This window comes from Aquarana catesbeiana, linkage group LG05 (genome assembly GCF_042186555.1).
Source record: "Aquarana catesbeiana isolate 2022-GZ linkage group LG05, ASM4218655v1, whole genome shotgun sequence".
Classification (NCBI taxonomy): Eukaryota; Metazoa; Chordata; class Amphibia; order Anura; family Ranidae; genus Aquarana; species Aquarana catesbeiana.
This window is the reverse complement of record NC_133328.1, coordinates 556,328,965-556,342,531: the sequence shown is the minus strand read 5'-3', so window position 1 is coordinate 556,342,531 and position 13,567 is coordinate 556,328,965. Positions and strand designations below refer to the sequence as shown.

Below are 13,567 nucleotides of genomic sequence, written 5' to 3'. Positions count from 1 at the left end.
TTCCAAGCTAACCTTCATGATTCAATGGTGTCTAACTTACCAACTTGCATGCAGATTGAGTATTATAATTTCATTCCGTTAAACTTAAAGCCTATCTTCAGGGAGAAATGCTCCTTTGCCATGAATCTCTCCCCCCCCCCCCCCCCAACCCACTGGCTCATTTATGTCTAGGGAGCCATTAGAATTATACTTACCCAATATTCTGTTCCCCCAACAGCTGGTGCTCTCCTCCATTCCTCTATACTCCAGCAGTGGATTGTTTATTGTCATCCTCACATCCAGTGCAGGGCTATGAACTATTGGTCTTGATGACATCAGAGGACCTGCAACTGCTGAAGCATAGGGGGGAGAGGCTTCTGGGACCAGTATTACAACCCTGAGGAACCCTGAAGTAGCAGAGGATCGGGTATGTAAGAGTGCTTTTTGCAGTCATCTATATCTTAATAAAAACAATATTAAAAACACTCTAAGCGACAGAGTCCCTTATAATATTGCAGCAGCGCTCTTGTCATATAATCAAAGATGGCAAGCTTTAATATAATATTCATATATAGAATGTCGCAATGTGATTCAGTGATGTCATATGTTAGTTGTTGATCGTGAAGAAACACCTTCCACCAAACAGTTCACCATGTGAGATGATCTCCCCTTTGGGGATGCACTTACCACATATGCCAAGTCATCTATATCTAATTAAGAATTTAAAACATGCAGTGGGGCTGCCCCTGCTCTGCAAGGACTGAATGCTTGTTCAGGTCCAGGGAAGCAATTTTGTTTTTCCCTGACCTCAACATTAGGATCAGGGTTAAATATTAAGGTCAAGTTAAGGGTTAATTTTAAGGTTAGTTTAAGTATTGAGCTTAAGTGTTAAAGCTCAAATTAAGTGCTTCAGAGTAGGTTAGGTGTTGGGTATTTAGTAAGGGCTAGGTTAAGGCTTAAGAACAGTTTAGAGGTCAACGGCATGGTTTTACAGTATATGTTAGTAACAAAAGCAAGCTATCAAGAAGATCTGGTGATGAAAAGGTACTGATTCTTACTAGTGTTCAGTCAGTCTAATAGGCTTAAATGCAGAGGTGTCTGTGGAGGTTAAGGTACTGTCAAGGCAAATTATGGGAAGATGTGTTTTTAACTGTTCACATGCACAGCCCATATTCCTAGAATACCAAAAGGTTCTTTTAATTTAGGTGGAGCATCTAAGTCTGCTCTTGATTGTGTGCCAATATTTGTTTTTTCTGCACATTTATATATAAGAATTGTTTTTGTCTATATGAATTTATAGAGATAAGTACACCTGTTTTATTAGAAGTAGAAATTCCAGTATAAGTGGTCCTGTAACTTAATGATATGAGTTGAGTACAGTTAGTTGAGTGTCGTAAAATTTTCTTTCTTGTTTTGAGGCACTCTCAGGGCTTGATGCGAGGAGCAAGTTAAATGCTTGCTTTTAATAAATTGCACTATTTAACTTGCTTGAATACCTTAAACATTGTGAATATACTGTATATATACTATATGCATACATAAAACTACAGAAGATGTAGAAGTAGGAAACTCATCCACTCAGACAGCATTAGAGCAAACAGCAAAAGTAAAGAACAGAACACTCTTTAAAAATGTGCATCTTACAATCTATTTAAAAAAAATATATAGAAAGAAGAAAGCCATACATTGATCTTGACAGAATAAATGGGAAAAACTCTCTATTATTTGCAGACAGTAACGGAAGACATTTTTGTTGAACAGTTGGCACAGTGAATCAGGCAGAGGTTAACAGAGGCAGTATACACTCCATGGAAGATCTTCATAGTACCTGCCAGGATAATACCATCTACTTTAAGTAAGGTATTACATACCGTCCACGTGAATGGATAGGTGAACTAAAAAAGATGGGGGAGCTAAGAAAGAGGCGAGAAAGTGAAAGGAGGAAAAAAAGAAACCTACCAACCCTGTATGCACAGAAGTTCATACACTGGTACTTAGAATGAGGCTCCAATAATAAATAACCTTACATATGCTGCAATTTTTCCTACTTTGCTTGAAATTAAATGCACATTTAATTTCTTAGTGTCCTGTTCACCCTAGTTTATTTTTGTATTTTTTTTATTTTCTGGAAAAATGTTGCCACATCAAACCATAGTATTCTTTATGAAAAATTAAGGAAGCAAAGCAACATTATTGTATGTTCAACTTAGTGAACAAACTAGAACTGTGTACCATATTAACCACTTTAGCCCCGGAACATTATGCTGCATAAGGACCAGAGGACTTTTTCCGATTTGGCACTGCGTCGTTTTAACTGCTAATTGCGCTGTCATGCAATGCTGTACCCAAACGAAATTTGCGTCCTTTTCTTCCCACAAATAGAGCTTTCTTTTAATGGTATTTGATCACCTCTGCCGTTTTTATTTTATAAACAGAAAAAGACAGAAAATTTTGAAAAAAAATGATATTTTCTACTTTTTGTTATAAAAAAAATTCAATAAACTCAATTTTAGTCATACATTTAGGCCAAAATGTATTCGGCCACATGTCTTTGGTAAAAAAAATGTCAATAAGCGTATATTGATTGGTTTGCGCAAAAGTTATAGCGTCTACAAACTAGGGTACATTTTCTGGAATTTACACAGCTTTTAGTTTATGACTGCCTATGTCATTTCTTGAGGTGCTAAAATGGCAGGGCAGTACAAACCCCCCCAAATGACCCCATTTTGGAAAGTAGACACCCCAAGGAAATTGCTGAGTGGCATGCTGAGCCCATTGAATATTTATTTTTGTTGTCCCAAGTGATTGAATAATGACAAAAAAAAAAAAAATTTACAAAAAGTTGTCACTAAATGATAAATGATATATTGCTCACACAGGCCATGGGCATATGTGGAATTGCACCCCAAAATACATTCAGCTGCTTCTCCTGAGTACGGGGATACCACATGTGTGGGACTTTTTGGGAGCCTATCGGCGTACGGGGCCCCGAAAACCAATCACTGCCTTCAGGATTTCTAAGGGCGTAAATTTTTGATTTCACTCCTCACTACCTATCACAGTTTTGAAGGCCATAAAATGCCCAGATGGCACAAACCCTCCCCCCCAAATGACCCCATTTTGGAAAGTAGACACCCCAAGCTATTTGCTGAGAGGCATGTTGAGTCCATGGAATATTTTATATTTTGACACAAGTTGCGGGAAAGTGACAAATTTTTTTTTTTTTGCACAAAGTTGTTACTAAATGATATATTGCTCACACAGGCCATAGGCATATGTGGAATTGCACCCCAAAATACATTTAGCTGCTTCTCCTGAGTATGGGGATACCACATGTGTGGGACTTTTTGGGAGCCTAGCTGCGTACGGGGCCCCGAAAACCAATCACCGCCTTCAGGATTTCTAAGGGTGTAAATTTTTTATTTCACTCTTCACTGTCTATCACAGTTTCGAAGGCCATGGAATGCCCAGGTGGCACAAAACCCCCCCAAATGACCCCATTTTGGAAAGTAGACACCCCAAGCTATTTGCTGAGAGGCATGGTGAGTATTTTGCAGCTCTCATTTGTTTTTGAAAATGAAGAAAGACAAGAAAAAACTTTTTTTTTTCTTTTTTCAATTTTCAAAACTTTGTGACAAAAAGTGAGGTCTGCAAAATACTCACTATACCTCTCAGCAAATAGCTTGGGGTGTCTACTTTCCAAAACGGGGTCATTTGGGGGGGTTTGTGCCCCCTGGGCATTCCATGGCCTCCGAAACTGTGACAGGCAGTGAAGAGTGAAATCAAAAATTTACGCCCTTAGAAAGCCTGAAGGCAGTGCTTGGTTTTCGGGGTCCCATACACGGCTAGGCTCCCAAAAAGTCTCACACATGTGGTATCCCCATACTCAGGAGAAGCAACAGAATGTATTTTGGGGTGTAATTTCACATATTCCCATGGCATGTTTGAGCAATATATAATTTAGTGACAACTGTGCAAAAAAAAAAAATTTGTCTCTTTCCCGCAACTTGTGTCACAATATAAAATATTCCATGGACTCGACATGACTCTCAGCAAATAGCTTGGGGTGTCTACTTTCCAAAATGGGGTCATTTGGGGGGGTTTGAACTGTCCTGGCATTTTATGCACAACATTTAGAAGCTTATGTCACACATCACCCACTCTTCTAACCACTTGAAGACAAAGCCCTTTCTGACACTTTTTGTTTACATGAAAAGATTATTTTTTTTTGCAAGAAAATTACTTTGAACCCCCAAACATTATATATTTTTTTAAAGCAAATGCCCTACAGATTAAAATGGTGGGTGTTTCATTTTTTTTTCGCACAGTATTTGCGCACCAATTTTTCAAACGCATTTTTTGGGGAAAAAACACACTTTTTAAATTTTAATGCACTAAAACACACTATATTGCCCAAATGTTTCATGAAATAAAAAAGATGATCTTAGGCCGAGTACATGGATACCAAACATGATATGCTTTAAAATTGCGCACAAACGTGCAGTGACAAACTAAATACATTTTTAAAAGCCTTTAAAAGCCTTTACAGGTTACCACTTTAGATTTACAGAGGAGGTCTACTGCTAAAATGACTGCCCTCGATCTGACATTCGCGGTGACACCTCACATGCATGGTGCAATTGCTGTTTACATTTGACGCCAGACCGACGGTTGCGTTCGCCTTTGCGCGAGAGCAGGGGGGGACAGGTGTGCTTTTTTTTTTTTTTTTCTTTATTATTTTTTTTTTTTTTTTTTTTGCTTTTTTATCTTATTTTTAAACTGTTCCTTTCATTTTTTTTTAATCATTTTTATTTATTATCTTAGGGAATGTATATATCCCCTATGATAGCAATAGGTATTGACAGGTACTCTTTTTTAAAAAAAATTGGGGTCTATTAGACCCTAGATCTCTCCTCTGTCCTCAAAGCATCTAACCACATCAAGATCAGTGTGATAAAATGCTTTCCCAATTTCCCAATGCTTTCCCAATGGCGCTGTTTACATCTGGCGAAATCTAAGTCATTAAATGCTCGTAGTTTCCGGTTTCTTAGGCCATAGAGATGTTTGGAGCCACTCTGGTCTCTGATAAGCTCTATGGTCAGCTGGCTGAATCACCGGCTGCATTCTCAGGTTCCCTGTTGAGACAGGAGAGCCAGAGACAAACACGGAAGATGGGGGGGGGGGCATTCCCTCCCACTGCTTGTAAAAGCAGTTTAGAGGCTAATTAGCCGCTAGGATTGCTTTTACATGAAAGCCGACCACTGGCTGAAAAGAATGATACCAAGATGATACCTAAACCTGCAGGCATCATTCTGGTATAACCACTCAAAGTCATGAATGGCATACCTGAAGACAAAAAAATGGTTAACAATAAAACACAGTATACGGTAAAGTATAAAAAATTGCATACCTGAAAAGCAAACATGATAAAACATAATAACAATAAAACATTGCAGAATAGAATACAGTAAAAAAAGAGAAGAACAATAGAGAGAGACTAGAGAGAGAGAGAACAATAAAACGACAACTATTTTTTTAAATTTTATATATATATATTTTTTTTTTTACACTTTTTTTTGTAACTAACTTTTATAACTGTAACCGGTTCCAGGTTCGGGTCTCTCAAAATGCGATGGCATCTTGGGAGACCCTATGAAAGTGTGTCCTTGTCTGTGCAATGCTGTACCCTACGCTAATACGCAACTAGTGAATGGTAGCGTTCAAAACATTCACCAATGCAAAGACCAGGATTGTCAGGACAGGAGGGACAATAATAGCGGGTGTCACGCCTATATCCGCGGCTTGCTGCAGACACAACATCTTTTTTGGGGGGGTTCGCTGGGTAGGGGTACTCGGGAGAACATAAAAATGCCTCTCATGCAGCCGACTGCATTTGGTTGGGGATGTGAATGGGGGAAGTACGGGCGCTGCAGAAGTGGTGGGTTCCCAATTAGGATTGACGAATGCAGCAGGAAGGGTACTATGGGCACGACGGGGCTGTGTTTGTCTTCTTCTTGGTGGCAGCGGGACACTACTTGTGCTTGCCACCTCACCAGCTTGAACTGCACTTATGGGACTCGCCACGTCACCAAGTGTTACTGCAGTGCTGGTTTGACTACGACCGGGGTGTACTAGGCCACTGGTGCTTGCCAGTTCACCAAAACGCTACCAAAATAAACTGTTAGCGATCGCAGGGATCAGGCCTGACTCTGCGAACGCTGCAGTTATGCGTTTAGTGTTTTGTAAGTGACAGTGATCAATCGATACTGCACTTGGGTGGGCTGGGCTGGGCCGGGCGGAGGGGCAAAACGCAGGTGCTAGCAGGTATCTGGGCTGATCCCGCTAACACTGCGTTTTTGGGAACCCTAAACTGCTGGGGACGCTATTATAGATCTGATCGGATCAGATATTGATCCGTTCAGATACTATACCACTAAGGGAGACGTATGCTGCGTGCGTGGGTGTTAGAGGTACTGGCGCTAACCTGACGCTGCCTGGGGCTGGTGCTTGCCAGTTCACCAAAACGCTACCAAAAAACTGTTAGCGATCGCAGGGATCAGGCCTGACTCTGCGAACGCTGCAGTTATGTGTTTAGTGTTTTGTAAGTGACAGTGATCAATCGATACTGCACTTGGGTGGGCTGGGCTGGGCCGGTCGGAGGGGCAAAATGCAGGTGCTAGCAGGTATCTGGGCTGATCCCGCTAACACTGCATTTTTGGAAACCCTAAACTGCTGGGGACACTATTATAGATCTGATCAGATCAGATTTTGATCCGTTCAGATACTATACCACTAAGGGAGGCGTATGCTGCGTGCGTGGGTGTTAGCGGTACTGGCGCTAATCTGACGCTGCCTGGGGCGACGCATATCACCGCCAGGCGATCAGGGGGCTAAACCTTTATTCGGTAATAAACGGCGGGTGCCCTGACACTATAAAAAATAAACGAACTAACCAGCGTCACCCGTAACAGTTATATGTGATCAGTGGTGAAAGGGTTAACTAGGGGGCAATCAAGGGGTTAAAACATTTATTAGGTAGTATATGGGGGTCCCTGTCGCTATAAAACACTGACGGCGAACCTAAATATTTACCTCCCTAACTAGCGTCACCAGTGACACTAATACAGCGATCAGAAAAATGATCACTTAGTGACACTGGCGACAGGGGGTGATTAAGGGGCTAAAACATTATTAGGGGGGGTTAGGGGGGTATCCTAGACCTAAAGGGGGCTAACAGTAACTGCCCTACCACACTAACTGTCACAAACTGACACCATGCAGTAATCAGAAAAAAAAAAATAAAAAAACTGCTTGGTGTCAGTGTGACGGGGGGGGGGGGGATTAGGGGGTGATCGGGGGGGGGGATCGGGGGGTAAAGGGGGGTGTTTTGTGTGCCTGGCATGTTCTACTGTATGTGTGTGTGTGTGTTTGGTGCACTCACATTGAAGTCTTTTCTCCTCGGCGCCGGAACGGAAAATACAGAGCCGAGGAGAGATGACATCATTTCCTTTGCTGCTGTTTAGCATACAGCAGCAAAGGAATGATTTGATTGGCCGGCGGCGGTCGCGAGGGGGGGGGCCATGAACGGATGGTCTCCCCCTCATCTCTGTTCACCGCTGGTCAGAAGCGGACCGCCTCGGGCACCGGGGGGGGGTCCGATCGGACCCCCCGCCCGCGGGAGGCAGATCACGTATATGTACGTGATTCTGCCTGCCCGTGCCATTCTGCCGACGTACATCGGAGTGAGGCGGTCCTTAAGTGGTTAAATATCAGTGTATGATCAGGTCAGAGATTATGACTGGTTTGTGAGCATAGAACTGTGCAAGCATGCTGGCCAAAGACGTAAGTGTACTGTGTTGGTTTTTCCCTGCTCTTGTCGTTTGTTTTAGTAAATCAGCCCCATTACATCATAGTCACATCAGAGAAATAGGGGCATCACAAAAATATATTGCAGTATGAAGAGGAGTGAGTCACCCATATTGCAATTAATGCAGTGAAATCAAGCTTAAAGAATTGAGCTCATTTACTGGCTCTTCATATGGCTCTTACCTATGGTTGGACTGGATGTGTTTCTGTAGAAACATTGCCTGCATCTAAAATGTGTTCACAAATGAGCATGATAGATAAAATCAAGCCATCTTATACAAGAAACATGAGTCATAGCACAACACACTATATTATTGTTCAAAGGCCTGTGTTCCTGTACTTTGATGTGACCCACATCCCACATTCTGGGTGTATGACAGCCCTTACTGTTCATGTATATGCATGGAATCATGGATCTATCAGCATATAACTGACACTGTTCATGTATATGCATGAAATCATGGGTCTATCAGTGTATAGCAGCTGCAATGGCACCAAGGTGAGGTGGTAGCAGAGACATGCGAGTACTAATGTATGCTGCAATGTATGCTCTACAAAAGCGACTTACCTCTGTCAGGGTTCCCATAGTTATTCTTTTCACTCCTAATATTTTGTTCCTGCTCATTATTAGATAAGATCACGAGATAAAAGTGTGCAAACCAGAACAAAAACAATTGTTCATATAGTGGCCAAACTGACAAAGGGCTGCCAATAAAGTTGATCTTAAAGCAAGCACAAATTAAATAAATATATACCTAACTATCTTGTGCCAAAACATGTGCCACTTACCTTTATGCCATCCCAGTCAACCAAGGGCACCACCAGCAATGACAATAGGGCACAAATATTATTATCCCACCCAACTCCTAAACCGGACTGAAACCAAGGGCATGTACAAGAAACTAAGCAACATCTCCACAATTGCCAGATTGTCACAATTTTCAAGAAAATACCAAAAATAACAGCTGGTAGGTTATGCCCCGTACACACCATCAGAAAATCGTACGGAAAATACCGCTTTCAAATCGATCGTACAATAATCGTATCGTTAGTACAGAGCTTTGGAGAGCCAATCATGACAGTTCATCTGATATTATTCTATCGGACGTGCACGAAAATATTTTTCGTACGATGCCAGATTGTACAATTTTCGTTTAATCAGTTCAGCTATCATTTGAAAATGCAATACTAATGCATTACAACACATGACATCACTTCCGAATTTTTTTTCTGTCGTACGGGAATTTTCGTGACTTTAGTAAACTCATCAAATTCGATCTGAGATTAGCATGCAAAAAAAAACAAAAACGGACGATCATTGGTCCGATAATCTCTTTAGCTTTAGGAGCTCTCAGATCTCTTCCTTTCCTGTAAAATTCTAAACCAGAGGTGCTTGATTGAAATGACTGTAAAATACTTTAAAGCTTTATTGGCTCACAATGCATGATATCTTACTCTGCTTGGATGATTATTTATAGATATTAAAAAAATGCAGCGCCCACCCAACCTTTTTTTTTTATTCTCTCTCTCTTTCTTTTTCTTCACTTTCATAGCTCCCCTATCTTTTCTTTGTCATTCTTCCCATGCAGGGGGTGGTATGCAATTCCAGGCTACACCTAACATAGTCTTAAAATGCCAACCGTTCATATCCCCCACCACCAGTAGCCTCCCTGACGGTAATTCCGAGTGTGGCTCGGGGTTAAATTTTAGTCCCATTAGCGGTAACCCTGAGCCACACTCGGGATTACACTGCAGGATCCTGGTGCGGCGTTACTTACCTTGTCCCCAGGATCCTGCGATGTCCCCCGCTGTGTCTGCGGGCTCTGCCTCCTCTGAAGCCTCTCTGTGCCAGGCTCCATTCCCTGCGAGCGGCGCGATGCACGGGGACGGAGCCTGGCGGCAAATTCAAAAAAATGGAAAAATCATAACACATACAGTACTGTAATCTTACAGATTACATTAGTGTATGAAATTATTTCACATCCCTTTTGTCCCCAGTGCTTTGTCCAATGCCCTGCATGCAGTTTTATATGATATATACTGTTCTTTCTGCCTGGAAACTGGAGATTGTCCATAGCAACCAAAAAGTGTCAAAAGTGGCTTTAGATCAGCTAGAAAACAGCTATAGTAAATTAGAACACTTGCAGAATTGTGCGATAGTGAATCGTGGGGAAATGTATTTTATTATTATTATTTTTTTAAATTATTTATATTTATTTATTATATTATAATTTATGTTTTTGTGTTTCAAACTTCATCATACCCGGGATATCTACTAGACTCTTGTTTGGACAGATTTAAGTGTGTTATTGTTAAGAATTATAGGCCTACAATATAAAACGCCAAATTTCCATGCAAAATAATTGTACCGCTTTCAGCACCTAAAATCCGAAATAATCATACCGCCAGGGAGGTTAAAACCTATGCTGACTAACCTGTGTAAACAAAGCTGTATATATTTACCTAAGGTCATGTGATCTACCCTGTGTCAGCCAGCAGCAGCTGCAGGGGAAAGGAGGGAGTACTTGACAACAGCTGCAATGCCTGGAAGCAGTGACATCACCCATAGGCTCTTATAGTCAATCCATTGTTGGTGCTCCCTCCTCTCCCCTGCAGCCACTGCTGGCTGACACTGGAGAGCCGATTACATGACCAGACTGGAGTGTCCTGAGACCAGGTCAGTATATACATCTTTTTTACACAGACTAGTCAGCATAGGCATAAGGAGGGAGCCTTTTCAAGATTACTTAGGTGTAAGCTGGAATTACACTTTAAGGCTATGTCCCTCTTTTAAATTCTGCCTCCCCATTGGCTTGTATATATTTTATTATAAATCTGTCAGGGCTGTGCTCAGCCCTTCCTTCTCAGAGAAGGTCGCTCTGCTGTCAGTTAATTGCCAGCTCCAATCTTTTTCACAGTGACTCACCTGATGATGATATCCTGTTCATCAGTCCTACTAGTTACTTAAGCTGTTCAGTTCAGTTCCTCTCTGCCTTCGCCTTGGTCAACACACTCAGAGACTCTCTCCTGTGTACCTGTTGAAGACTTGCTTGGCTGACATCCCTTCAGGTTCCTGATCCTGCTTGCTGTTCCACTACGTTGATTCTCCGGTTTCCTGATTTCCTGGTCTGTCCTGAAGTACGCTGATCTCTGGCTCCCTGATGTCTTAGCTTGTCTGACTATCCGTTCCAGTTACCGAACTCTGGCTATGATTTGACTATGTTGCTCTGTTTACCCTTTTCTTTTATTATTAATAAACAAGTGTGATTTTAACTGCACTTCTGTCTCGGTCCGATTCATGGTTTCTGACAAAATCCAATACAAATACCTTTTATCATATTTTTCTATGCGGTCAGATGACTTCAAAGCTCTGGATCTTCTGTGTAAATGAGCAGCTGATGTGGCTGATGGGAGGGGACTCTCTCCCCCGCTGACAATGGCTAGAGCTATCCTTTTGTTGGCCTTTAACATCACACAGAGAATTTGGAGCTTTGCGGGCATGTTAATGCATAGACAAACATGGGAAAATCTATTTACACTGCAATTTATGGTAAAATGTATGCAGGGCAATGAAGAAGGAGCATTTAAAAGGTGGGTTATTCCATAGCCTTAACTTCTACTTTGAAATTTTGGAATATGTACCTGGCCTTTTTCCAGGGGTTAACATCCAAAAAACTGTATATGTATGCTCTCTGACCATATTGTGTCTACCAAAAAAAGGACATAAACCACTTAGATAACGAAAGGTTTACACATAGATGTAAAAACATATTTTGTCACATTAAGGATTAAAATTGAAAGGTTGAGACATCTGTTGACTTTGCACTTGATAATGACTGTAGTGTACATTTTGTACATATCGAACTGAAATTTTTCAAATGTTCTACTTAAAACTTTGTGGGAAGAAAATTGCAGAGCAGTTATACTAAAACAGCAGTATATTAGGATACATGCTAAAGTTTTGTACTACTGATTACATAAATGGACCTAAAGGGTGTTTTTTTTTATAGTTGGATAGAGTTCCGCAGCAGGAGGGTGAGTCATTCTTTGCTCCTGGTAAGCTGTATCAAATGATATGTATTGAATGATTCCAGCAAACTGACAGTATAGTGGATGATGTGGCCAGAAAGGGACAACATAATAATTTGGCATCTTCACTCTAAACATGTGGCAGCATACTTCTGGATATACAGGGGGAAGAGCAAGCGCCACTGGTATCAATTACTATTTGTCTCTGTAATTGCATGTCAAATCATTTTTTACCAAAAGTTGTTCAAGTAAACAGTGCTAACTTTGAAGGACAAAATCCTGTATAATGTCTATGATTCAGATACATCCCACTATAATGTAATAATATTACTAAATGAATACTTATATGAATAGCAAAAATCAACTGAGACCTGCTGAACCCTTAACATTTAAAGTCTTCAGCTCTGTGAGCCTGCTGCCCTAGACACTAAACCAGATACAGTACAATGTTACATAAACTAGATACAGCACCATATTCAAGGAGCCAGATACAACACCATATTCCAGGAGCAAGATACAGCACCATATTCAAGGAGCCAGATACAGTAACAGTTTCAAGGAACCAGAGACAGTACCATATTCAATTAGCCAGATATAGTACCAGCTTCAAGGAGCCACACACAGTATCAGCTTCAGGGAGCCAGAACGAGTACCATGTTCAATGAGCCAGATACAGTACCAGCTTCAAGGAGACAGATACAGTACCATGTTTAATGAGCCAGATTCAGTGCCATTTTACATGAACCAGATACTGTGCCATGTCACAAAAACAGATACAGTGGCATGTAACCCCTGCCAGATACAGTACTTATAACATTAACCAGATACAACGCTGTGTAATATGAACCAGTTAGAATGCCATCTTGCTTTAACCATATACAGTGAAACATCAATACTAGAAATGTGATATACAGATCAACTTAAATACCAATGTGTTGAAAATAATAATATAAACTAGGCATGAAATATTGTTCTTAATGATCACTGAGTATTATACTGTGCCAGTTCACATAATAATAAAGGTGACAATTCATCAAATGTTTATAATGTGAGTTTCTTATTAAAAAAAATCTTCACATACTTCTAAAGAGCCTCTTCCCATGCCCCACTGTAATCTCAGTGCCCTCATCTTAGTGATATGATATACAACACATGTATAACCATATCCAACTTAATCCGTTCCAGCGGATATCCTGTTAAGGATCCTCTATGTGCTTGTAGTATTGCCTCCCACTCACTGGGATACAGTTATCCTGTCAGATGTTCCTCACGGGGGTTTGGGTGCTGGTCCCTTTAAGAGCGCCTTACCCACACAATGTCAAATTATGTTTCCCAATGCTTGTGTGCCTGGATGGGACAGGGGCATCATCCAACCCCTCTGTAGGAGTAGTTTCCAGCCCTGCTGCTTGCAGCCTACCAAAGTCTATGACAGGTGTGCCTGGACAGGACTGAATGTTGTTCCATGTGTTACTGGGCCTACATTTTGAAACCTGACCCCTGAACAGACAGTTCCCCAAACAGCATTCAGCCCCATCCAGCCTCAACCTGCCAAAGACTGTGATAGGCTGCCTGCAGCAGGACTGGAAGCTGCACCTTTCCCTAAAGTGATGCTAAAGGCAGAAGGTTTTTACCTTAATATTTTGTATGCATTAGGTTACAGAAACCTTCTGGGTGCAGCTCCCACCAGTCCCCC

At 41.3% G+C, this 13,567-nt stretch overlaps 1 protein-coding gene across 2 annotated transcripts in view; it reads right to left on the bottom strand.

Moving 5' to 3' along the window:
• RALYL (RALY RNA binding protein like) overlaps window positions 1-13,567 on the bottom strand; it is a 1,862,755-nt gene that overhangs the window by 218,296 nt on the left and 1,630,892 nt on the right. The gene's annotated exons all lie outside the window — the stretch shown is intronic.